Genomic DNA, 25,076 nt, shown 5'->3' with positions numbered 1-25,076 from the left:
CTCCATTTCGTCAGCGCCTTTTGATTCTTCTCCCTGTTCCAGGATGGAAGGCAGCTGCCTGAGTGAACCACTTCCTTCAGCTTCAGCTACCAGCACATTCACGCTTGTCAGTTAATTCATATTAACTGGGAATCAATTGAAAACTTGAGGTACTGAGGGATTATGCCTTTCAAATCAAATACTGTGCTAGAAAGTCACATAAGAGTAAGAACAGAAATGCCCAAATCATTAGACCAATGGACTGGGACATCCCATGAAACCATGACCCTAAACCTCCAACCAAGAACACCAATCCCGTAACATGTTTGGTCCTACATAAACAGCATCGGCAGCTGCTTTATTATTATTCATAAAAACATGCACACACATATATAAAACACAACATTTGCCACTTCAACACTTTTCAATTGTGCAGCTTAATGATATCAATTGCATTAATCAGTTGTACAACCATTACTCTTAATACCAACTTTTCCACCACTATAAACAGAAACTCGTTGCTTCCTAAACAATTGCTCCTCTTCTTCCCCTTCCTCCTGTACCTGGTAACCACTACTAAGTTTTGGTCTCTGTACATTTGCCTATTCTTACCATTTTATATACATTTTTACTATATAACTTCTAAAATAATAAAATCATTTTTAAAATTCTTAAGGTGGTTTAGTAAACTCTGTATTTCTCTGAATTAATTACACACAAAAACATGAAACATTTTATTAGGATGTAAAGTGTTATACAAAGAATGGTGGGAGATAGAAGGTGATATAAGTAGGAACAGGTGATTAGGGATCTTATATATGATGCCAGAGATTTTGAAGAGAAGGAGCAAAAAATATATATATAGTTTTCTTTATTCAATGAATGCATCATGGTCAGATTTGTATTTTTTGTAGATAATCAGAAGGCTCCATGGAAGATTAATTGGAAGTAGGCTTGACTCAGAATTGATTCAACCAAATAACAACAGCAGGTTAAGGACAGGAGCAAGGGCCCTACTGAGGGCATGCCATAAATAAAGGAGAAGAGGGTAGGATGAAGCAGTATTTGGTGAGGATTTGAAGGAGATAGGGTGAGGAAGTGGAAATAGTGCAGTATTTCGAGGTTACTGTGGAAGCCAGTGACGGTAACTGACATTGTGTGAGAAAGGAAATATAGGAGGCAGTCCACTTCGGGATAGTGAGAAAATAATGTTTTTCATTTGAGACTATGTTAATTTTGGGGTGTTTTTTGGGCTTACAATTGAATATACCCATCAGAGAAAGGCTCCCAAGAAAAATCTAGAATGCAGACCATAATTCAGTGGCCATAAGAATAGCGGTGTTTTTAGTTGCCATTGAGCTGGCACAGACTCATGTCAATCTTATGCATAACAGCACAAAACATGGCCTAGTCCTGCGCCATCCTCACAATCTTTGGTATATTTGAGCACATTGTTGAAGCTGCCATGTCAGTCCATCTCATGGAGGGTTCCCCTCATTTTCACTGACCCTCCATTTTACCAAGCATTGTGTCCTTTTCTAGAAATTAATCTTTTCTGATGGCATGTTCAAAGTAAGCAAGACAAAGTCTCACCAGCCTTGCTTCTAAGGAGCATTCTGGCTGTACTTCTTTCAAGACTGATTTGGTTGTTCTTCTGGCAGTCCATGGTGTATTCAATATTCTTCACCAACACTACAATTCAAATGCATCAATTGTCCTTTGATCTTCCTTTTTCATTGCCCAGTTTTCACATGCATTTGAAAAAACCATGGATTGGGTCAGGGCCACGTTGGTCTTCAGAGTGATATCTTTGCATTTTAACATTTTGAAGAGATCTTTTGCAATGTATTTGCCCTATGCAATATGTTGGTCATTTGATTTTTTTTTTTTTTTTAATTTTTATTGTGCTTTAAGTGAAAATTTACAAATCAAGTCAGTCTCTCACACAGTCATTTGATTTCTTGACGGCCACTTCCATGTGCACTGATTTGAGATCTCAGCACAGTGAAATCTTTGCCAACTTCAATTTCTTTGCCATTTATCTTGATGTTGTTTATTGGTCCAGTTGTGAGGATTTTTGTTTTCTTTATGTTAAGGTGTAATCTATATTGAAGGCTGTATTCTGTGACCTTCATCAGTAACTGCTTCAAGTTGTCTTTCACTTTTTTGTCGTTTTATATATGACAGATTGTTAATGAGTCTTCTTCCAATCTTCTTCATATTGTCCAGCTTCTCTGATTATTTATTCAGCATACAGATTGAAGAAGTAAAAGGATACAATCCTATTACACATCTTTTTTGATTTTAAAACTCTTAGCGTCACCTCATTCTGTTCAAGCGACTGTCTCTTGATCCATATACAAGTTCTGCATAAGGACAATTACGTGTTCTGGAATTCCCATTCTTCATAATGTTTTCCATAATTTGTTATGATGTACAGAGTCAAATGCCTTCACGTAGTTGATAAAGCACAGTTAAACATCTTTCAGGTATTCTTTACATTCAGCCAATGTCCATCTGACATCAGCAATGATATCCCTCATTCCATGTCCATAGCATTGATATTAATGGGATTATTCAGTAATTTCTTCATTCCACTTGATCAAGTTTCTTTGGAGTAGGCACGAAAGTGAATGTCTTCTGGTTAGTTGGTCAGGTAACTGTCTTCTAAGTTTCTTGACAGAGATGAATAAGCGCTTCCAGCGTTGCATCTGTTTGTTGCAGGATCTCAATTAGATCGTAGTAAGAAATTTGAATGGGAAGACTTTGGTCAAGGAAAATCCATAGAGTAGAAGAACAATGGATGATATGGAGGCCTGGGCAACACCACTCCAAATGTAAAGGATTCTGTAGAAACAAGGAGATGCAGAAGAATGTATGTTGAAGGCAGCCCAGATGGTTAAAAATGTTAACGATCAATCATCATCAAAATAGCAGGGAGATTTATTTAATAAAGTCTTCTAAAGCAAAGAATATGGACTTCAGGATTGATCCAGAGTTAGGTTTTACTAGGCAATTGGAATGTAAAACAGAGTGTTGTCTAGACACGTAAGGAAGTAAACAAGGGAGAAAGATAAAAGGTCATCATTATGGGAGTTAGGACATGAGAAAAAAATAGCAGTTTATGTTGAGAGTATGAATCTTGTCTTTAAGATTTATGATATCGAACAGTGTCAGGTACTGACTATGTGCAGTATTTGGTCTTGAGTATGGATAATTTGGAAACCCTGGTGTCATAGTGGTTAAGTGCTACAGCTGCTAAGTAAAGGGTCGCAGTTCGAATCTGCCAGGCACCCCTTGGAAACTCTATGGAGCAGTTCTGCTTTGTCCTATAGGGTCGCTATGAGTCGGAACCAACTTGACGGCACTGGGTCGTTTTTTTTTTTTTTTGTTTGTTTTATGGATAATTTAGGTGAAGTAGACACGGAGGTTACCGAAGTTAAGAAAACAAAGAATCTGATAGGTGCTAAAAGTGTCATCCACACTAATCTCGAGGGTATCCAAGACAAACACAGAACTTAAGAAAGCGGAATCACTGAGGTGAAGGAGCCACAAATTTCAAAGATAGTTAAAACAAAACAAAACAAACAAACAAACAAAAAAAAAACAAAGAGATTAATAGATGAAAATAATGACGTGAAGAACAGATAAGATGGTGTTGTTGTGTGCCGCCGAGTCGATTCGGACGCATAGAGACCTTATAGGACAGAGTAGAACTGTCCCATGGGGCTTCTTAGGCTGAAATCTTTATGGGCGCAGACTGCTACATCTTTCTTCTTCATAGGATGTTACAAACCTCAAAAAAAGAGTAGCCATTTGTAAGTGGACTGTGGGAGTGAGAAATAGACCATATCTCCAGACCCTGAGATACCAAGTTCTGAGAGAATGAATACCCTCCATATGAATGGGATGGTTGGCGGTAAGACCAGGGGAGCAATATATGCAGTATTAAAGAGTCTCCTCTTAGGCAAGGAGGATGAAAGAGGCTTGCTTTGGGTAGTATTAACGTTTTAACAATACTAAATCTTCCAGTCCATTAGCATGGATTCTTCTTCCATTCATTTGGGTCTTCACTAATTTCTCTCAGCACTGTCTTATAGTTTTCATTGTACGTCTTTCACCTCCCTGGTTACATTTATTCCTAGGTATTTTATTCTTTTAGATGCTGTTGTAAATGGAATTGTTTCCTCAATTTCCTTCTCAGCAAGATTATTTTTGATATATAGAAACTTGACTGATTTTTGTGTGTTGACCTTGTATGCTGCTATAACAGAAATACAACAAGCAGATGGCTTTAACAAAGAGAATTTTATTCTCTCACAGTCTAGTAGGCTAAAAATCCAAATTCAGGGGGTCAGCTCCAGGGGAAGGCTTTCTCTCTCTGTTGGTTCTGGAGGAAGGTCCTTGTTGTCAGCCTTCCCCTGGACTAGGAGCTTCTCTGCACAGGAACCCCGGGCAATGCTTTCTTCTTGTATGAGGTCCCTGCTCCACTCCCCACCCCCGCCACTTCTCTTTCCTTTTATCTCTTGTAAGATAAAAGGCAATGCAGGCCACACCCCAACTCCCTTTACATTGGATCAGAAATGTGACCTGAGTAAGGGTGTTACATCCCTCCCTAGTCTTCTTTAACATAACCCAGCCTTGTCTCAAAAACCACAGGCAGAGATTAGGGTTTAAAACACATAGGAAAATTACATCAATCACGAAATGGAGAGCAACCACACAATACTGGGAATCATGGCCTAACCAGGTTGACACATGTTTGAGGGGGACAAAATTCAATCCATAACAATGTCCTTCTCCAGAGACTGGTAACTCCTGACAACATGTCCAAAGGACACAGGATGAAGTCTCACCATCCTTGCTTCTAAGGAGAATTCTGGCTGTACTTCTCCCAAGATGGGTTTGTTCATTCTTCTGGCGGTCTATATTCAATATTCTTCGCCAACACCATAATTCAAAGGCATCAATTCTTCTTTGATCTTCTTTATTCATTGTCCAGGTTTTACATGCATATGAGGTGATTGAAATACCATGGCTTGGGTCAGGTGCACCTTAGTCCTCAAAGTGATATCTTTGCTTTTTAACACTTTAAAGAGGTCTTTTGCAGCAGATTCGCCCAATCCAATGTGTCATTTGATTTCTGGACTGCTGATTCCATTTGCTTTGATTGTGGATCCAAGTAAAATGAAATCCTTTACAACTTTAATCTTTTCTCTGTTTATCATGATGGTGCTTACTGGTCCATTTGTGAGGATTTTTGTTTTCTTTATGTTGAGGTGTAGTGCATACGAAGGCTTTGATCTTCATCAGTAAGTGCTTCAAGTCCTCTTTGCTTTCAGCAAACAAGTTGTGTCATCTGCATATCTCAGGTTGTTAATGAGTCTTCATCACTGATTTTATCAGTAAACTAAAAATTAGGCTTCAAAATTAGCCATATGCCTACACATAAAAGCAAGAAAATGGACAATCTGAGACCAGCGATTATAGCATTGTACTTTGTGACTGATCAGTAAAGTATGCCAGGTCTATATTAGGAATTCTTAATGCACATTGCTAATTTTCAAAGTGTTTAATAAAGTTTAAAAAGAAAAATAGGCCAATGATATGCACTCTAGGCTCATTAGGGTATAAGAACAAGTATAAAACAATTAGCTGGTACTTTTACAGAGCAGTGGTTAAGAGCTCACCTGCTAACCAAAAGGTCAGCAGTTCGAATCCACCAGCCTCTCTTTGGAAGTCCTGTGGAGTAGTTCTGCTCTGTCCTATAGGGTTGCTATGAGTCAGACCTTCACAGCAAGGAGTTTTTTGTTTGTTTGTTTGTCTTTAAAGAGCTGTGATGTCCAGTCCAATAGTTGCTAGTCGCATGTGGGTACTGAAGACTTGAAATGTGGCTAGTCAGTCTGAATTGAGATATGTTCAAGTGTAAAATGCACACACGATTTTGAAGACTTAGTATGAAAAAAATGTAAAATACCTCACTAACGGTTTTTTAAAGTATTGATTGCACGTGGAAATGATAATATTTTTTGACATATTAAGTTAAATGAAAATATCATTAAAATTGATTTTATCTGCTTCTTTTTGTAAAATGTAATTATGAAAAATATATGGTTGTAGGCATTTTTGAATTATCTCTGACAAAATTATGCTAGCATGTGATATTAATAGCATTATTCAATAGTCTGTTCTATATCTGGGTTCTATATCATAAGTCTTAAAGCCAAGGCTCATACTCTCAACACAGTCTCCTTTCTCGTGTCCCAACTCCTGTAAAGACAACCTTTTGGCTCACGGTAGATTTTCACTGGACAGTTCTGCTCCAGAGGGTAGACCAAAGGCACGCATGGTATATGGTAACATTCTTCCCTTTGAGAGGAAACTCCTCTGCATACAATTTCTCCAAGTGAAGTGTTACGCATCTCCTGTTTATTTTCACACATATCACCAGGTCTCTCCCGTAATATCAGACACACCATCACATAGTATCATGCAATATCATAAATCACCCTCAATTGTAAGGGCTTGTTCACTTTTGTGTCCCCTGGCTGGGTGGAAGGTTTGTGCTGAATGGAACCATTTGCCCCACGGCTTCCTTTAGGATAACACAATGGCTTGAATAGGAAGGAATATGGCAAATGTCTATGCCTACCCTGCTCCGATGTTAGCAACAATTGTTGGCTAGGCAGGAAGAACCAAGGAAAGCCTTATTACAGGCTGACATTACTGACATTTGAGTACGAAGTGCCAGCAGGAGTGCAAACAATCTCGGCAGAATCCAGAGTGATTTATTCCTGTCAGGTACACTACCCGAGAGGATACTTTCTTTACAGAGGTCCTGTTCTTCTTCTCATTCCCCCATCTCTGCATAAATGTAGTCCTATTGTTTTGTTTCAGTGTGTGCATTTATAATCCACAAGCCAAAAATATGCTACAGTTTGCTTGAACAATTGGCAAATGTAATGATGGATCATTTAATTTTATTTTTTACCACTTTCTGCTAAAGATGAAGATTCTCAAATGTATTATTACTTTCCACTTTTTCTTTTGGTGGCTTCTAATATAAAAATGTCTGAAAATTAAAACAAAACAAAACAAGCTGTATCTGACATACAGCCTACTCCTGTAATTGAATGATTCTATGGAAAAATTCCAGCAATTTACAAAGATATTAAAAGTTTCTTCTCAATGTACACTGAGTAATTGGAGCATAAGCAGAACTGGCTTTTGACAGGATGTCAAATTTCGACAAATTGCTCCAATTAATAAAGTGAATTACCATATATCAGAGCATCCCAGCTTTAAAATCATAGAGAGGAGGAAGTAACCAAGTTAGCAACAATAGTCTTGAAATAATCTATTACCAAAACAATAAATATCAATTGCTATAAAATAACAACTCTATTTATCTAGTAAATTATAAATATTCCCAGTGTATTACACTTGCAAATTGCTGTGTCAGAGTTTGGCAAAACAATGCTATTTTCTTAGTCATTTTTTTTTTTTTTTTTTTTATACCCTATTTGGAGTCCCTGGGTGGTGCAAATGATTAACAGGCTCAGCGGCTAACTGAAAAGTTGTAGTTTTGAATCTACCCTGAGGTACCTTGACAAAAAATCATGGTGATCTACTTCTGAAAAATCAGCTGTTGAAAACCATATGGAGCCCCATTCTACTCCGACGCTCATGGGCTTGCCGTGAGTCAGAATCCAATTTATAGCATTATACACTGTAAGAATGAAATGGAAGCAAATCCCTAACTGATTGCTGCAAGAGCATGGTGGGCTTGCTGGTGAGAAAACCATAGGCTTAGCCCGGGCAAAATGGTAAAATCAGGTATTTTTGGGTAAGAGCTTCCAGAGGTTTCTTCTTGCAATTCCCTTTTTCTCTTTTAGAAGCCTCTGTCTTCATTTTATGAAGACCCTCTGTATCCTCCTGAATATCCAGGACATTCCACAATCTAAGTGTAAGAAAAAAAAAAAAAGTTGCCATCAAGTCGATTCTGACTCATTTCAACCCTAGAGGACAGACTACAACTACCCCATAGGGTTTCCAAGGAGCAGCTTCTGGATTCGAACTACCAACCTTCTGGTTAGCAGCAAAGCGCTTAACCACTGTGTCACCAGGGCTCCATCTAAGTGTAGTAGCTGTGAATATCAGTGGACAAAAAGGTGAGCCAAAAAAGTCCACTCCACATTCACACCAGCTGAGACGGGCAAGAAATACAATCCAATCTTGTGCCCCTGTCCTCTTGACTCTCACAAGGACCACTGGACTTATGGAGAGCCAGTAAACAGGGTAAGTGTCAGGTCAATTGCTTCTTTGGCTTCAGGACGCTGCTCCATAGAGCTGTTCCTTGACCTCTACTTTGGGAGCCTGACTGGCCACCTCCAAGGAGCCCTCTGGAATGGTTTACTTTATGTACTATGGACTGGACATGCCCACATGTCCCTCTCTCCCCCACCTCTGTGCAAGAAGGATGTGCCTCTCTGAATCTCTGCCCTTCCATCTCCTACCTCCTCCCCATTCTCAGGGGAAACATAAACAGGGCCCCTTGTTCCAGTGTTTTGGCCTCTACTACTTCCTCTTTTCAGGTTCCCCATAGGAGGAGGTGGAGAGGAGTCAGGTCCACTTGTTGTTGTTTTTTACACCGTCAAGTCAATTATCGACTTATAGTGACCCCGTGTGATAGAGTAGAACTGCCCCACAGGGTTTTCTTGGCTGTAATCTTTACAGAAGCAAATTTCCAGGTCTTTCTGTCATGGAACCTCTGGGTGGGTTCAAACATTTGGTTAGCAAACTTTTGCCAGCCTTTTAGATAGCAGCTGAGTGCTTAATCATTGTACCACCAGGGTCCTTGGATCCACGCAGATCATTAAAAACAAAGCATATATGACTGCTTTGTTCTGAGACACAAGATGTTAACAGTAGTTGTTTCTTTCTTTACTCTTTCTAGTCTCTAAGTTAACGATTTCAATCTCACTGTAAAGCACTCTTTTCTGTATTGTTTTTAATGCTGCCTCATGTTATTTTGGAATACCAGTTGAGATATTTCAACGAACGGATGCAGAGCTGGAGATGCTCACTTGTCTGTGCCAAGAAATTTAGAGGACATCTGCCTGGCTAACCGACTGGAAGAGATTCATATTTGTACTCATTCCAAAGAAAGGTGATCCAACAGAATATGGAAATTATTGCACAGTATCATTAATATCACACACAAGTAAAATTATAATAACAATCATTCAAAAGTGGTTGCAGCAGTACATCAACAGGGAATTGTCAGAAATTCAAGCCAGATTCAGAAGAGGACATGGAACAAGGGATATCATTGCTGATGTCAGATGGATCATGGCCAAAAGCAGAGAATACCACAAAGATGTTTTATTGGCTATGCAAAGGTACTCAACTGTGTGGATCATAACAAATTATGGATAGCGTTGGGAAGAATAGGAATTCCGGGACACTTAATTGTACTTATGTGGAACCTGTATGTAGAACAAGAGGCAATCATTTGAACAGAACAAGGGGATACTGTATGGTTTAAAGTCAGGAAAAGTGTGGGTCAGGGTTGTATCCTTTCACCATACTACCTGTTCAGCCTGTAGAATGGGAATACCAGAACACTTAATTGTGCTCATGAGGAACCTTTACATAGATCAGGAGGCAGTTATTTGGACAGAACAAGGGGGTATTGATGGAATTAAAGTCAGGAAAGGTGTGCCTCAGGGTTGTATTCTTTCACCATACCTATTCAATCTGTATGCTGAGCAAATAATCTGAGAAGCTGGACTATATGAAGAAGAACGGGGCATCAGGATTGGATGAAGACTCATTAACAACCTGCGTTATGCAGATGACACAACCTCGCTTGCTGAAAGTGAGGAGAGCTTGAAGCACTTACTAATGAAGATCAAAGACCACACCCTTCAGTATGAATTGCACCTCAACATAAAGAAAACAAAAATCCTCACAACTGGACCAATGAGCAACATCATGATCAACGGAGAAAAGATTGAGGTTGTCAAGGATTTCATTTTACTTAGATCCATAATCAACAGCCATGGAAGCAGCAGTCGAGAAATCAAAAGGTGCATTGCATTGGGCAAATCTGCTGCAAAGAACCTCTTTAAAGTGCTGAAGAGCAAAGATGTCACTTGAAGACTAAGGTGTGCCTGACCTAAGCCATGGTATTTTCAATCGCATCATATGCATGTGAAAGCTGGGCAATGAATAAGGACGACTGAAGAAGAATTGACGCCTTTGAACTGCAGTGTTGGAGAAGAATATTGAACATACCATGGACTGCCAAAAGAACGAACAAATCTGTCTTAGAAGAAGTACAGCCAGAATGCTTCTTAGAGGCAAGGATGGCAAGACTGTGTCTTACATACTTTGGACATGTTGTCAGAAGGGATCAGTCCCTGGAGAGGGACATCACATTTGGCAGAGTACAGGGTCAGCGGAAAAGAGGAAGACCCTCAATGAGGTGGATTGACACAGTGGCTGCAACACTGAGCTCAAGCATAACAATGATTGTAAGGATGGCTCAGGGCCGGGCAGTGTTTCGTTCTGTTGTGCGTAGGGTCGCTATGAGTCGGAACCAACTCCATGGCACCTAACAACAACAACAACAATTCAGTCCGTATGCTGAGGACATAGTCCAAGATGCTGGACTAAATAAAGAAGAACAGGGCATCAGGATTGGAGGAAGACTCATTAACAACCTACGTTATGCAGATGACCCAACCTTGCTCGCTGAAAGTGAGGAGAGGTTGAAGCACTTAACTGATGAAGATCAAAGACTACAGCCTTCAGTATGGATTGCACCCCAACATAAAGGAAACAGGAATCCCTATAGGTGGACCAATAAGCAACATCATGAAAAACAGAAAATATTGAAGTTGTCAAGGACTTCATTTTGCTTGCTGGATCCACAATCAACGCCCATGGAAGTAGCAGTCAAGAAACCAAATGATGTATTTCATTGGGTAAATCTGCTGCAAAAAACCTTGTTAAAGTGTTGAAAAGCAAAGATGTCAGTTTGAGGACTAAGATGCACCCGACCCAAGCCACAGTATTTTCAATTGCCTGATATACATGTGAAAGTTGGACAATGCACAAGGAAGAATGAAGAAGAATAGACAGCATTGAATTAGGGTGTTGATGAAGAAGACTGAATATACCATGGACTGCCAGAAGAGTGAACAAATTTGTCTTGGAAGACGTACAGCTGGAATGCTCCTTGGAAGCAAGGATTGGGAGACATCATCTCACATACTTTGGACATGTGATCAGGAGAGACCAGTCCCTGGAGAAGGACATCATGCTTGGTAAAGTAGAGGGTCAGCGAAAACGAGGAAGACCCTTAGTGAGATGGATTGACACACTGGCTGCAACAGTGCACTCAAACATAACAACAATTGAGAGGATGGCGCAGGACCTGGCAGTGCTTCATTCTGTTGTACACAGGTTCACTGTGATTTGGAGCAGGCTCCATGGCACCTAACAACAACATATTACTTAACGTGTCTATCTCACAAAAGAGACCTCTAGCAAGCTCTGGACGCTCTGCTAGGGACTCTGCAGACACGACCTAATTATCCTTCGCTGTGCCCTGCAGATTAGATATCTGAATCCTAAGTTTACATGTGACGTAAATCCACCCACAAAATTTAATGGACTTGGCCACTTCAGTACATTGTGGAGCTGGAGTTTCAAAGCAGGACTTTTTCCAATCCTTAACCACACTCATACAAGAGAGATTATATAAGAGACTAGTAAAATTTCATATGAATGCAATATCCAGATGTCTGATAATCCTGAATAGCTCAGGGTAATTGAAGACTTTATCTGTTAAAAACAAACCTTCATTATGTTTGAACTGTTGGAGATGGTCTGATAGTTGGTTTGGACTCTGTCCCTGTATCTGCAATGCACCAGCTTTCTGCAGCCAAAAAAACACTTGGAACTTTTTGTATTTTGTTGCCTTAAGAACATTTGCATTTTCAATTAGCCCAATTGATTTTAGGATCTCTTCAGGTTTGCTGAGACACAGCATTCAGGGTCTTGGAAAGACATTTCTAGAGTTATGTAATTATGTAGGTCTGGCATATTACTTAAGGACATTAGGGATTACCCTCAAAGGAAGCGTTTTCTGAGTGTTGGTGTCAGAGGGTTTACAAAATGTAATGCTTTTTTCAAAGTTCAATAAGGATGCCTGATAATTGTGGAGGCTCATACATTAAATAAATGAGACTCACAGCAGGAACTGTAAAAATACTGCTAAGAGTAATCTCCTAGAAGATGGATAGAAGTGGAGAGTGAATGCGAATAGTCATTTAGACGATGTAATTGAATCCAGAATCTACTTGATTATTGATTTATTTCAATGCTCATGAATCACAAGCTATTTGAGTTCCTTTACGTAGTTTTGTTCTGTATATATGATATGGAATTTGGAAGTCATTTAGGTTAGGGCATTATTAAAACAATAGTCTCTCAAATTATGGAAAGAATTCAAATGAACCAAGCTTTTGAGCAGGCAAACCTTTACATGAGATGCTTTCCTGAGTTATTCCACTGGGTCGTATTCCAGGCTGCTCTTTAGCTCGCTGACAAACAAACGTTGTTGCTCTTGTGTGCCGTTGAGTCTGTTACGATCCATAGTGACCCTATATGACAGAGTAGAACTGCCCTATAGGATTTCCTAGGCTGCGATCTACAGGGAAGCAGATCACCAGGTCTTTTCTCCTGGGGAGTGGCTGGTGGGTTCAAACCATCAGCCTTTTGGTTAGCAACTAAGCTCTTAACCTCTGTGCCTCTAGGGCCCCTTTACACACACAATAATAAATACACTCAAAAGGTCTGAAGAAGCTGCAGTCATGACATCACTGTGCACAGCCATGTTAATTATAAACTATTGCCAGGTGTTTATATTCCGGTCAGGGCAGAGACTGCTTTCTCAAGATGGAAGTTATATGTTACACGTGAATCAATGTGACCAAAAACAAAACAAAACATTAAATTGTTTTGAAAATAATTTCTTTCACACCAAAAAGGTTGAAAATCCCTTAGAGTGTTCGTGTTGTTTCAGTTGAGTTTAAGTGAACTAACTTTTGCTAAGCCCTGTCCATAGTCATGGCTCCTTTTAGCCTTGTAACAATTCTCTCAACTCATCCCCTTGACCACTCCTGTGGCACATACCATCACCTCAGAAAAGGTCAACTATTACCTTTACACAACTTTAAAATTTCCTTTAGAGAATTTTAAAAACAAATAGTAAAAGGATACCACACCAGCATTTGAGTATAAAACCAAAACCAAACCATTGGCTTGGAGTAGGTTCTCACTCCTGGTGCCCTGTGTGTGTCAGTACAATTGTGCTTCGTATTTGAGTGTAAAAAAAAAAAAAAAAGGTCGGACTAAAGGCTATGCTACTGCTATTCTGGTTTAGGTGTATGGTGAATGGAAAGAGAAAAGAGTTCTAAGTACCTAAAAATTAATGCCTAACTACAGTTAAAAGACAAGCAGTGTTATCATCCTGGTTCCACAGAAGACACTTCTTTTCCAAGAGTCTGTTTTCTCTGAAGGGAATTGAAATAACAGAAAATGACTGTGGTGAACAGCCTCGTGTGTGGTTTCTCTCCTCTGAATAGTCCTTGATCATGGGGAGTGTCTCTGAGTTAGGGTTTTTGTGTTGGTTGGTCAGTCAGTTGTCTGGCCAGCCAGTTGGTTGGTTGGTTAGTTGGTTCGTTTAATGGGACATGGGAGTGGAGATGATGGGTTATTTCACTAACTTTTCCCTAACCTCTTCTATGCAATCCATGTGAAAAATAATTTATTCAAGCAAAAGTTTCTTTTTGTTTTGGTTTTCTACCATGAGAAGTATAATGTGTGAAATGCTGGTGTGAGGTAAGGAAAAAAAAAGACATCGACTCTTTCAATGATCGTATGACTGTAGGCAAACCATTTCACGGTTCTCATCTGCAGTTTTTGTTTCTGTTTTTTTTTTTTTTTTAATTCGATAAACAGAGAAATTAGATTGGATCAAAGTTTTTCAAGCTTATTTAGCAGTATAAACCCATTATTCAAATGGAACCTTTAATGTGATTTGATAAACACATATGTAAGCAGCCCTCGTGGTAAAATTGTTAAGCGCTAGGCTGCTAACCAAAAGGTCTGTGGTTCAAACCCACCAGCCACTCCAAGGGAGAGAAGACCTGGCGATCTGTCCCCATAAAGATTACAGCTTAGGAAACCCTACGAGGCAGTTCTACCATGCCATGTAGGCTCACTGTGAGTTTGAATCCACCTGACAGCACACAGCAACAATAAGTAGACATGTAAGCGAAATTTTATTGAAATAATTTTTATTAGTTTATACTTCATAACATGTCATTATTTATAATGTTTTTTTTTATTATAAGAACACTGAATTGGAACAGTAGACTCATTTTAATGAACACAGGAAATTGAGATCTAAAGTCATGTTTGACAAATTCTTCTATTAACATTAAGTTACCACTTATTTCACTATTCTGTTTCTGTTACAGAGAAATCCTGATTCATAATTTTTTAAAACTTTTCTGTTTTGAAACGCTTGGCTTGCTATTTCAAGAGACTTAACAAGTAAACTGGAGCCCTGGTGGCACAGTGGTTAAGAGCTCAGGCTGCTAATCAAAAGGTTGGCAGTTTGAATCCACCAGCTACTCCCTGGAAATCCTAAGGGGCAGCACTGCCGTCCTTTAGGGTCCCTATGAATCAGAATCAACTCGATGGCAATGGGTTTTTTTTTTTTTTTTAAACAAGTAAGCTGATTTGGAAATTTATAAAGGATGCAGTAAGAAATTTTTATATGCCTATAGAATAACTGCTCGGAATAAACCTTAGGTTTCAAATTCTGTGAGTTTTGGTTATTTTTAACAGTTTTTAAGTACTTTATTTAGGAAAATAGATTGGCATATTTCTTTTTTTGTAAAATCAACGTTTTGATTGCTAAATCTCCTTTTCCACTATAGTCTCAACCTTTTTTCTAAATCCAAAATATTTTGTACTTTATAAAAACCAAGATAATTGCTTTTTAAATAATTCAGAGCTTACATCGGAGATAATTTAGTAAACTTGTGTAATGCTAACTTTGAGATCAAGAAGATGGAATACTCGTTTTCACTTTTTCAGAAGTCACCACTATGTTCTGGTAGTTGTCTCATACATAACACAAGACTTAACACTTGGATAGATATGAGGCTTATTTTTAGAAAAAAGGGCTTTTTTAAAGTAATTGTATAGCATACGTAAAAGTATTTTATTCCTGTATATTTAGTGTAAGTTTTAAAATATTTTAATAACAATGTCATTGTTGGAAAATTAGCATAGTTTTAGATTTTATAATGGAAATAATTTTCAGACCAATATTATTTCCACACTTTACCATGATATAGAAGTTCCACAATCTATTTTAACAAACATGAAATGATACAATCATAGGGTAGATTTTATTTCATACTCTTCTTTTTTAAGTACCTTTTGTTATTACGCAGACTTCATAATGGTTTTAATGGTGGAGAGTACTGTCACCTTAATGTGTCTTAAGACATTAAACCAGTTGTATAAACCCATTGTCATCGAGTCTATTCTGACTCACAGCAATCCTATAGGATAGAGTAGAATTGCCCCTTAGGCTTTCCAACAAGTGGCTGGTGGATTTGAACGAACTGCTGATCTTTTGATTAGCAGCCAAGCTCTTAACCACTGTGCCACCAGGGCTCCCCAGTTCTATAGTGCTTGCCATTAAGATTGTTTCCAACCTCTTGTTCTCTAGCTTTCAGAAATATCATTGTAATAAGCATCTTCATGTACTTAGTTTGTGTTTTTCGTTTGTGCATTTGTTTTACTTCCTCAAGTTGCATATTAGGTACTTGGGACATTGAGAAGTTAGTGTACCTTCAGAGGAAGGCATATATAAAATTAAAGCCTGTGGGAAACATAGTTTATGATAAGCAATATTACAACCCAAGACATGAATTCTAGAATGAGAGAAGTGAGAATTTAGAGGACAGGATTTTTGCACTCCAATACATAAAAGGATCTCCTCTTAGAAAGGGGATTCACAATCTTTCTTGACTGCTTCAGAGAGCGATTCTAGATCCACTGAGTTGGAGTTTTAAAAACGATTTGTTTTTCTGTATCTAATAAAGCTTTCTAAAGTGAAATGAGCCACCAAAAATGTCACGGGAAATCTTGAAAGTGGAGGTAGCATTTATTCGATGCTTGGTATGTGGCAAATACTCCGCTGAAAATCTTAAATACAGTATTTCATTAACTACACAGACACGCTGGGGGCCAGGTAGAGGATAAGCTCTCTCACTCAGCCTCCAATTACCTCCCGGCCTGAATGGCCGCTACTTTCCAATTAAAACAACACTAATGCCCAAGGCGCGCCCAGTGTTCATGGCTAGTGCACGTTTTATTTCCTGTACCACTGCCCAGTGGAGTTGAGTGCTTACTAAATTTGTTTGTTCTCAAAAGGATTTTTGTCAGTTTATATTTCATTTTCATTAAATCATAAGGCAATATGATATTTGTGTGTATAGAGAAGCCTTTTTTTCTATTAAAATGAAATGGAATGTTTTGGAATTAGTAAAGGTAAATATCTAAACAAATAAAATGTATGAGATAACTATAAAATACTGGCAAAGAAAACCCCAAAATATTTACACATGTGGTGTACAAGTATCTTTAGTGCTCTCACTATAAAAATTGAAGCCAGATATAAATGATTAAATGAGGATCTGGTTTATGTAAGAAGTTTTACCTACCTTTCCATTCCATTTCCCCCTATTCAAAAGATAGGTTTAGCCATGCATCAAAATATGTATTTGTGTGCTTATGAATAAATGTACATCTATTTATGTCAATAAAACGTTTGAGGAATAGATATTTCAGTTGCATGTATGCCATTCTAGACAACGTTTTTAATTAATCATCCAATCATCCATCCTGATTTTGAGACTTCTACTTTCCTTTATTCTGTGTTGAATTTTCCATTTCTTGTCATTGTGAATTCTTTGCTCATGGTTTAGTCCCTCGTTTTTGCAAAGCAGTCCTTTATTATCCGCTTGGTAAATAGAGTGTTTGTGTGGAAATGTTTTTATTCTGATCTTTAACTTGCTTGAGAGTTTATCTTAATATAGAATTTTTCATTGGAAGTAATTTTATATTAGAATTTTTAAGGCCGTTCTTTGTTATTGCCTAGCTTCTAGTGTTACTGTGGAGAAATCTAGAGCTGGCACTGATCTTTGGGATGTGACCACATTTTTCCTCTGTGGTGCTTGTGTGATATTCTCCTTACCCAGTGCTCTGAGAATTCACAGTGCTGTGTCCTGCTGAGTCTGTTTTCATCCCGTGTGCTGGGAATTTGGTGGACCCTTCCTATCTACATCTTACATGTTTCAGTCTTAGGAAAATTTGTGAAATATTTTGATGATGGCGGTTGCTTATCCATTTTCTAAATTCTCTCTTTTTGGAACTTCTTTTATCCAGATGCTTAAATTCCTGAACCAGTCCTCTATTTTCTTATCTTTTGTTCTATTTTCCATTTGGGGAGAATATGCATATATTCTTGAAAATTTTCTCAAATTATCTTCCATTGTTTCTTTTGAGTTTTCATTTTGCGCAACGTATTTTTAATTTTCAATAATTCTTTTTGCTTTTTATTTTATAGCTTCTGCAATATTCTCTCTCTCTTAAGATATTCATGACAGTTTTTTTTTTAAGTGCTCTTTCTTCTAGCTGCCTATTCTCTGTTGCCTCCTAATATTTTCGATGTTGTTTACTGTCATTATGTCTGTGTGTGCTGTTCTTTATCTCCGCATTAGAGATTTCCCTTTGATGGTGGAATTTTTTTTTTTTTTGTCTAGTCATGATTGAGTGAAAGACACAAAATCTGATGTAATGCTCAGATTATGAGTCACATAGGTTGATTTTGAACATTTCTCGAGATATTCTGTGTAGGTTATTTATTGGAGAACCATGGTCTCTATATCTTTAGGTCCTTCCTTTTTGGCTGGTTAGATTTCTCAAAGTAGAGTATTTCAATCTTTTTTTTTTTTTTCTGTAGGATAAAGCCTGGCTGGCACAGTCATAGAAATCAGCGGGAGAAATAAGCTGAGGGTTTCAGAATCCTGTACTCCCTTAGCACAAGTCTGGTGTTTCTCAATCTGATAGGTGTGATATCTGGGTCTCACAGCTCACAAGCCCTCTATTTTACCTTCTCCAAACCCTAGACTTCTGCTAAGGTGAAGTAGAGGTAGTCACAGTGTCCTGGAGGGGCTCAGGTGTCTACTAATCTACTGCTTCTCAAATAGCTTTTATTCTCAAAATTTTTTTTTATTCGTAGGTTTTTATTCTAAAATAAATATAAAATATATTTATTCTCAAATCGATTTCTTCCCAAGTGCCATGTGTCTTCATTTGGCATTTCTCTCACCCCAAATTCCTGAGGGGTACCACCCCTAGAGATGTCAATTCCCAGATACCTTTTGAGGAAACTGCTACCTACCTTGGGTTGATGCTCAGCGTCATACAAGTCCTTGTGGGGAAGCAGGTTTCTCAGAGCTGCTGTTCACCAGCTCTCATGTTTCCAAAGTGGTGTTGCTGTGTCCCCTCTCATGGGTTTCTCATAGCTGTGCTTTGTGCATTTTTTTTAGAAAGTTCATTTGATGTAGTTTTGGTGGTTTTTATTAAAAAAAAAAAAGCAAAATCTCAATCCGTAAACAACTGCATTATGTTTTAGGAAGTCAATATTGGTCACTCTGTGGAAACTGGAGTCTAAGAGGACAAGAGTAGAAGCAGGCGATTAGTTTCAAGGCTATTTTGGTGCTCAGTGAAATAGAGGGCAAATGCTCGGAGTAAGGAGATAGCAGTGAAAATGGAGCCGGGAGGATGGCTTCAGGTACGTTTTGGCGGTAAAGTCATTCAGTCTTGGTGACAAATATTGGGAATGAGGGAAAGAGATTCTGAGATTTTAAAAAATTTAACTGACTAACCTATTAAGTGTTATTTCTCTAAAACGGGAAAGACTGAAATAGGAACATCGTGGAGGGGTAGATCATAAGTTCCATCTTGGCTATTTTATATTGTGGTCTATAAGATAGTCCAGTAGTCATGTCAAATGGATACGGGTCAAGAGATCAAGACTGAGAGATAAGAGCTGGAACTATACATTTCATTTTTGTCTAATGTCAGTGATATTTAAAGCCAGGAGGCTTCTTGAGGTCACCAAGAAAGAGTCTAGTGAAGACGAGCAGGCCGAGAACAAGGTCTAAGGCATCCAACCGTTGAGGTAAGGCAGAGGATGAGAAACAACCAGTGGGAACGGTGAAGGGGTCCATGAAAGACAAGGGAAACTCTGGAAGCCAAGGGAGGAGATGCTGAAGGAGGGAGTGAATGTTGACTCTGTGGAGAGATGCATCTTAGCTCCTCAGTTTCCTAGCGATACTGTAACAGACATTTATTTTCTCACAGGTTTGGAGGCTAGAAGTCTGAATTTAGGGCACCAGTTCTAGGGAAAGTCTCTTTCTACTCTAGGGTAAACTCTCTTTCAGCTTCTGTCCCTCGTTTCCCTGGTGATCTCCACGTGGCATCTATATTTTCCCATTTTCGCTTTGTCTCTGCTTCTATGCTGCTCTTTTTATATATCAAAAGTCATTAAGACACACTGTTCACTGACATGACCTCATTAATAAAACAAAGAAAACCCTATTTCCAAACAGGGTTATACCCATAGATATAGCGGTTAGGATTCCAACACATATTTTGGGGGGACACAATCCATAACAGATGCTGAGAGTCCAAGTAAAGTATGGGCAAAAAGTAGTTATCAAATTGTGTATATGGGGATTGGCATTGCCCTCAACTACAATAGTGGAGAGAATAGAAGTTTGAGCAGAAGTGTCTGAGTAGAGAATTGGTGATCACAGGAAGACTTAATAGACACAGCTCTTTTCTACAGCAATGGATGAGAAGAAAAGTTTGACAGCCACACTGAGATGTGGAATGGAATAAAATGAGGAATTTTTTCTTTTTAAGATATTGATTGTTTTGTCTAGAGATTCCAAAATTATCTTAAAATTTAAGAATATATACGTTTATAACCTTCCTAATTTAAAATTTTCGTGGAGAATATAACATTTAATTATAAATAAAATAAGTTGATTTCATTTGTATTAATAGTTGCTATTTTTAAGGCTACACAGGGGGAAAAGACCTGGCGATCTGCTCCCATAAAGATTACAGCCTGGAAAACTCTGTGGGGCAGTTCTCTGAAATATGAGGTTGCTATGAGTTGGAATCAACTCAGGGCACCTCACAACAACATAGGTGAAAAAACAGAACCTATGAAATCCTGGCTTAATGCAATGTCTCCTTCCTATTTATCATCAACTCTTTATTACACAGCTAAGCACATGCTAGACTGCCTTTTTTTTTTTCTTCTTTTTAATGCATTACGTCATTATTTACATTCTATCATTTCACTTCTCTCTTATAGAGTAATGAGCTGAAGCTGTGCTTTGCATGTTATCAGTGTGGCTAGAATTGATTTAGGTAACCCTTCTGCATCATTGGAAAGCAAAGCAAAGCGTGAGTTTATTATTGCCTGATTTTTAAAGCGGGAAGTCCTGGAGAGGTCTAATTTGATGATTGTTCAGGACTGCTCATTGGAACCTACTGCTATTGCTTCCCAGGGATTTCTGAAGGTTGGATCAAAACTGCAGAGTAATAATGCACGCAATATTTTGGGTTGCTGTGAACGGCGAAGTTTGCCACTCATGTGCGCCTTTATTTAAACACAGAATCATTGCTTTGGGCAATGTAATTTGCTTATTGTATAGTGAAAATTGGGGACGGGGCTTGGATGGGGTGTGGTTTTGATGAACTTCAGAAACTTCTGTGGAGTAAACATTTTTAAATAGATAACCACAGGTAGATAGGAATTCCAGGTTGTCCAAAGAGAAATAGGGAGATGATTTACCTGCTTGGGATAGTTTTTTTTTTTTTTAATATAAAATTACCTTGTAGCCCCAATACCTATCTCCCAGGAAAACTCCAGGTAGCACTAAACATCATGGTGAGGCGAATGCAGCCTCCTGGAATTCTGCAATCAACAGCCCTGGAAGAAGCAGTCAAGAAATTAAACAACACATTGGATTGGGTGAATCTCCTGAAAAGACCTCTTTAAAGGGTTAAAAAACACAGATGTCACTTTAAGGACTAAGGTGCACCTGACCCAAGCCATGGTGTTTTCAATCACCTCATATGCACGCAAAAGCTGGGCAATGAATAAGGAAGACCGAAGAAGAAGAATTGACACCTTTGAATTGTGGCGTTGGTGAAGAATATTGAATATACCATGGACTGTCAGAAGAACAAACAAATCTATCTTGGAAGAAGTGCAGCCAGAATGCTCCTTAGAAGGAAGGATGGCGAGACTTTGTCTCACATACTGTGGACATGTTATTAGGAGGGACCAGTCCCTGGAGAAGGACATCATGCTTGGTAAATTGGGGGGCAGAGAAAAAGAGGAAGACCCTCAATGAGATGGATTGACACAGTGGCTGCAACAATGGGCTCAAGCGTAACAAGGATTGTGAGATTGGCACAGGACTCGACAGCATTTCATTCTGTTTTACACAGGGTAACTGTGAGTCAGAACTGACTCGATGGCACCTAAAGACAACAGAACTGTGCAAATGCACGCGCCCACACCTGTGCTAGGCAAGGTCGCAACGAATTTGATAAAGCTCTTTAACTGAAAAAGAAGGAGTATCTGCCAAACTAAGAGAAATTATGTAGAATTTGAAGGATGTGGTGTTAGAATTAGAAAACTTTGTAGAAATGTTTATTTTTTCAATGAATGAATTAATATATGCACATGATAGGAAGTGCAGAACATTCAAATGAAAGTATGCATGATTCTACCACACAGAGATTTTCTTCTTTTAACAGTTATGATGACCATGTTATGCATGACATTGTATCCTATCTTTAGCCAGGACTTAATCATTTTCCACTGTTAGTGTAATTATTATCATTGTATTAAGTGACTCCTTGAGTTTATTAAATTGAATACATTTAGATTATTTAACCATTTTCAACTATTGGACATTGTGTTTGTTCCTAACATTTTATTCTAGTAAATAATACTGTAAGGGATATCTTTGTAGACAGATGTTTTGGACTTCTTTCCCCTAGAAATTAGAATACTAGGTCAAGATTATGAACATTTAAAAAAACTTATTATATATTGCCAATTTATATTCCAACGCTAATGTGCAGTATAAATTTTCATTAGTCATATATGAGAAACTCATCAACACTTTACTATGAGATTTGTTGCTTTTACTATTGCTACTTATATAGCACAAAACTACATATTTCTTCATTTTAATTTACATATATTTATGAGTAAATTCAATTTTTTTTAGTACAATTACTAGTTTTAGGTATACATATCATGTTAAAGATTTAAGGACAGGTTTGAACCAATTTGAAAGGCTTGGCGCTAAGTAAGTCTACATTTTTATTTTTATTAAGTCTACATTTCACATTTTCTATTTTTAATGAATGAATATTCATTAAATACGCATTCAGTGGGAAGACAACTGCTTTGATTATGTAAATAAACAAGTACTGTTGTCTCCCAAGATATTACGTATGGCTTCAGGATATTTAAGTATTTATTCAATATACAGTTCTTGTCATTTACATTTTATGTACACTGATTGACATGTATCCTACATGCATTTATTGAATTTATGTCACAAAGCATGTGACACAATGTGAGGAAAAATAAGAAACATTCTCTTTCATCACGAGGCTTGCATTTCACTGAGGAAGAGAGCAATTAATGTGATGCATGTGTAGAGGAATAAATGTAAAATCTTATTGTGGTAAGTGGTACAAAGAAGATGTTCATGGTTTATCAAAAGTGAAACTATCTGGCAGAATTGACCTAGTTAGAGAAATAAAGGAAAGACAGATATTTCAGATGAGATCCAGAGAAAGGAGTTAACTGGGCTTGATAAGTGTGTTCCACAAAGGATAAACAGTATGTGCAAAGGCCCTGCGTCAGAGAGGAGCTGGGCGTGTGTGATTAACTGAAAAGATCATGGCGGGTGGAGGAAGTATGTAGGGGCTAGACCTTGAGGCTTTTGTAAGTTTTAAATGATAGAATTTTGAACTAGAAATATACTTGAAAATCATATAAGTTTAATATAGTAAAAGAATCATAATGCCTAACATTTATTGTGCTTATTATATTTGTCATAACTCTTTAACCCTCACAAGGACCATGTGAGGTTAATATTACATTTTCACTATTATATCTCATTTTATACACGAAGAAACTTAGAAACTGAGATGTTAAGATACTTGCCTAAAATCAAGCAACAGTAACAGCAGCGGCTGCAGCAGCAACAACTTCAGCTACAAAACTTCACAGTTGACAAAATGTTGTTGTTAGTTACCATTGAGTCATCTCCAACTCATGGAGATCTTCTGTACAACAGAACAAAACGTCACCTGGCCTGTACCATCGTCACGGTCATTAGTATATTGGAGTCATTAGTATATTGCTGTGGCTATGTTGTCAATCCGTTTGGTCGAAGGTTCCCCTGGCTTTTGCTGATCCTCTACCAAACATGGACCTTTCCTGATGACGTGCCAAGTATGCAAGACGGAGTTTGGTCATCCTCGCGTTCTAAGGAGCGTTCTGGTTGTATTTCCCCTAAGACTTGGTTTGTTACTTTTGCCATTTGATTCCTCTCTGAGGTTGATAGAGAACATATTACTCCTCCTACTTGGCTAGTGAGGAAGCCAAAGCTTGGAGAATGTAACTGCTATGGTCTTGTGTGCAGGACATTTTGTGCACTGCTCTTTTATGTTGTCAGTACTTCTTCCTGGAACAGCGATGTGATTAGCAAGGAATAGCACCATGCATTACTGTGTATGCACTCTACCTAGAGACATTAAAAGAGGTGTGTTTAGTCCTCTATCCCCAGGAAAAGAAAAAAGAATGAAAACCTGTTTGACTAAAAAAGTCTCTCTTGTTTAGGCAGAAGTTAGTATCACAAAGCGTTCCCTTTGACTCATGATAACTGTGCTTTTGGTAAACATTATGCTTCTTTACCCAAAATCTATCAACATCTTGGAAAAGAAGATGAAGTGTTTGACTGGAGGAAGGAAATTTTTGTGTAAATGAAAGATCGTCTGACATATTTAGTTATCTTTTAAAATAAATAGCCATTAAGGATTACCTGACCAGGCCTCAACCATAGTTGCCTCTAATATTGAAATATTTGCCTCTGAAATTAGTTAAATTTTTCCTGTTAACAGAATAGGGGCATTTTCTTTAAATTAAGAAAAAACTCAATTACTGTAATCATTTGCAGATTGTGAAATACACAGTTTTTAGTTTACTAAATGTAGTAAATAGCTTCAGAATACAAGTTCAGGTATTTAATGGATAGAATATCATATTTCCCACCTTAATGTCTATTTAAAAAATTCTGCTACGTGACAAAATCACAATCTGAAAATTATAAGTTCATTTCTCGGTTTACCCTTTTCTTCAGAATTATGTCTCTGGGGGGGTTACAAAGCTCCAAGTTTAGGGGGTACACCTAAATCTCTGTATCCTACACTCAGGCTGACTCCCCCAGAGGTTCTCAGTTTCTTCTGGTTTGGGATGTCCATGCAGATCGCTGATTTGTAAGGCTTTTCCAGGACTGGTTTTTTCTCAACTATTAGGCACAAGGGGATCTTCCTGCTGCTTCCAAGCCAAGCCATTCCAAGCAATATTATGTATGCGGTCAGTGAGCCATCTACTGCCATGCCATTCTCAGTCACAGGACATCACGATTCTCCTCCTGGGCCACACTGGGTCACAGGAAATTCGGTTAGGAAGCCCAGGCTATTATCTTCTTAGATACGCCGTACAGGCATGCTCCCCAGGCAACTTTCAGGCTCGTCTTGATTCCCTCTATGGTTCCCCAAACCTATCAGCTGTGTCGATTTCCCATTCTCTCCCCTCGAAA

Source organism: Loxodonta africana, chromosome 19 (genome assembly GCF_030014295.1).
Source record: "Loxodonta africana isolate mLoxAfr1 chromosome 19, mLoxAfr1.hap2, whole genome shotgun sequence".
In the NCBI taxonomy this organism is placed as follows: Eukaryota; Metazoa; Chordata; class Mammalia; order Proboscidea; family Elephantidae; genus Loxodonta; species Loxodonta africana.
This window is presented reverse-complemented; position numbering follows the sequence as displayed.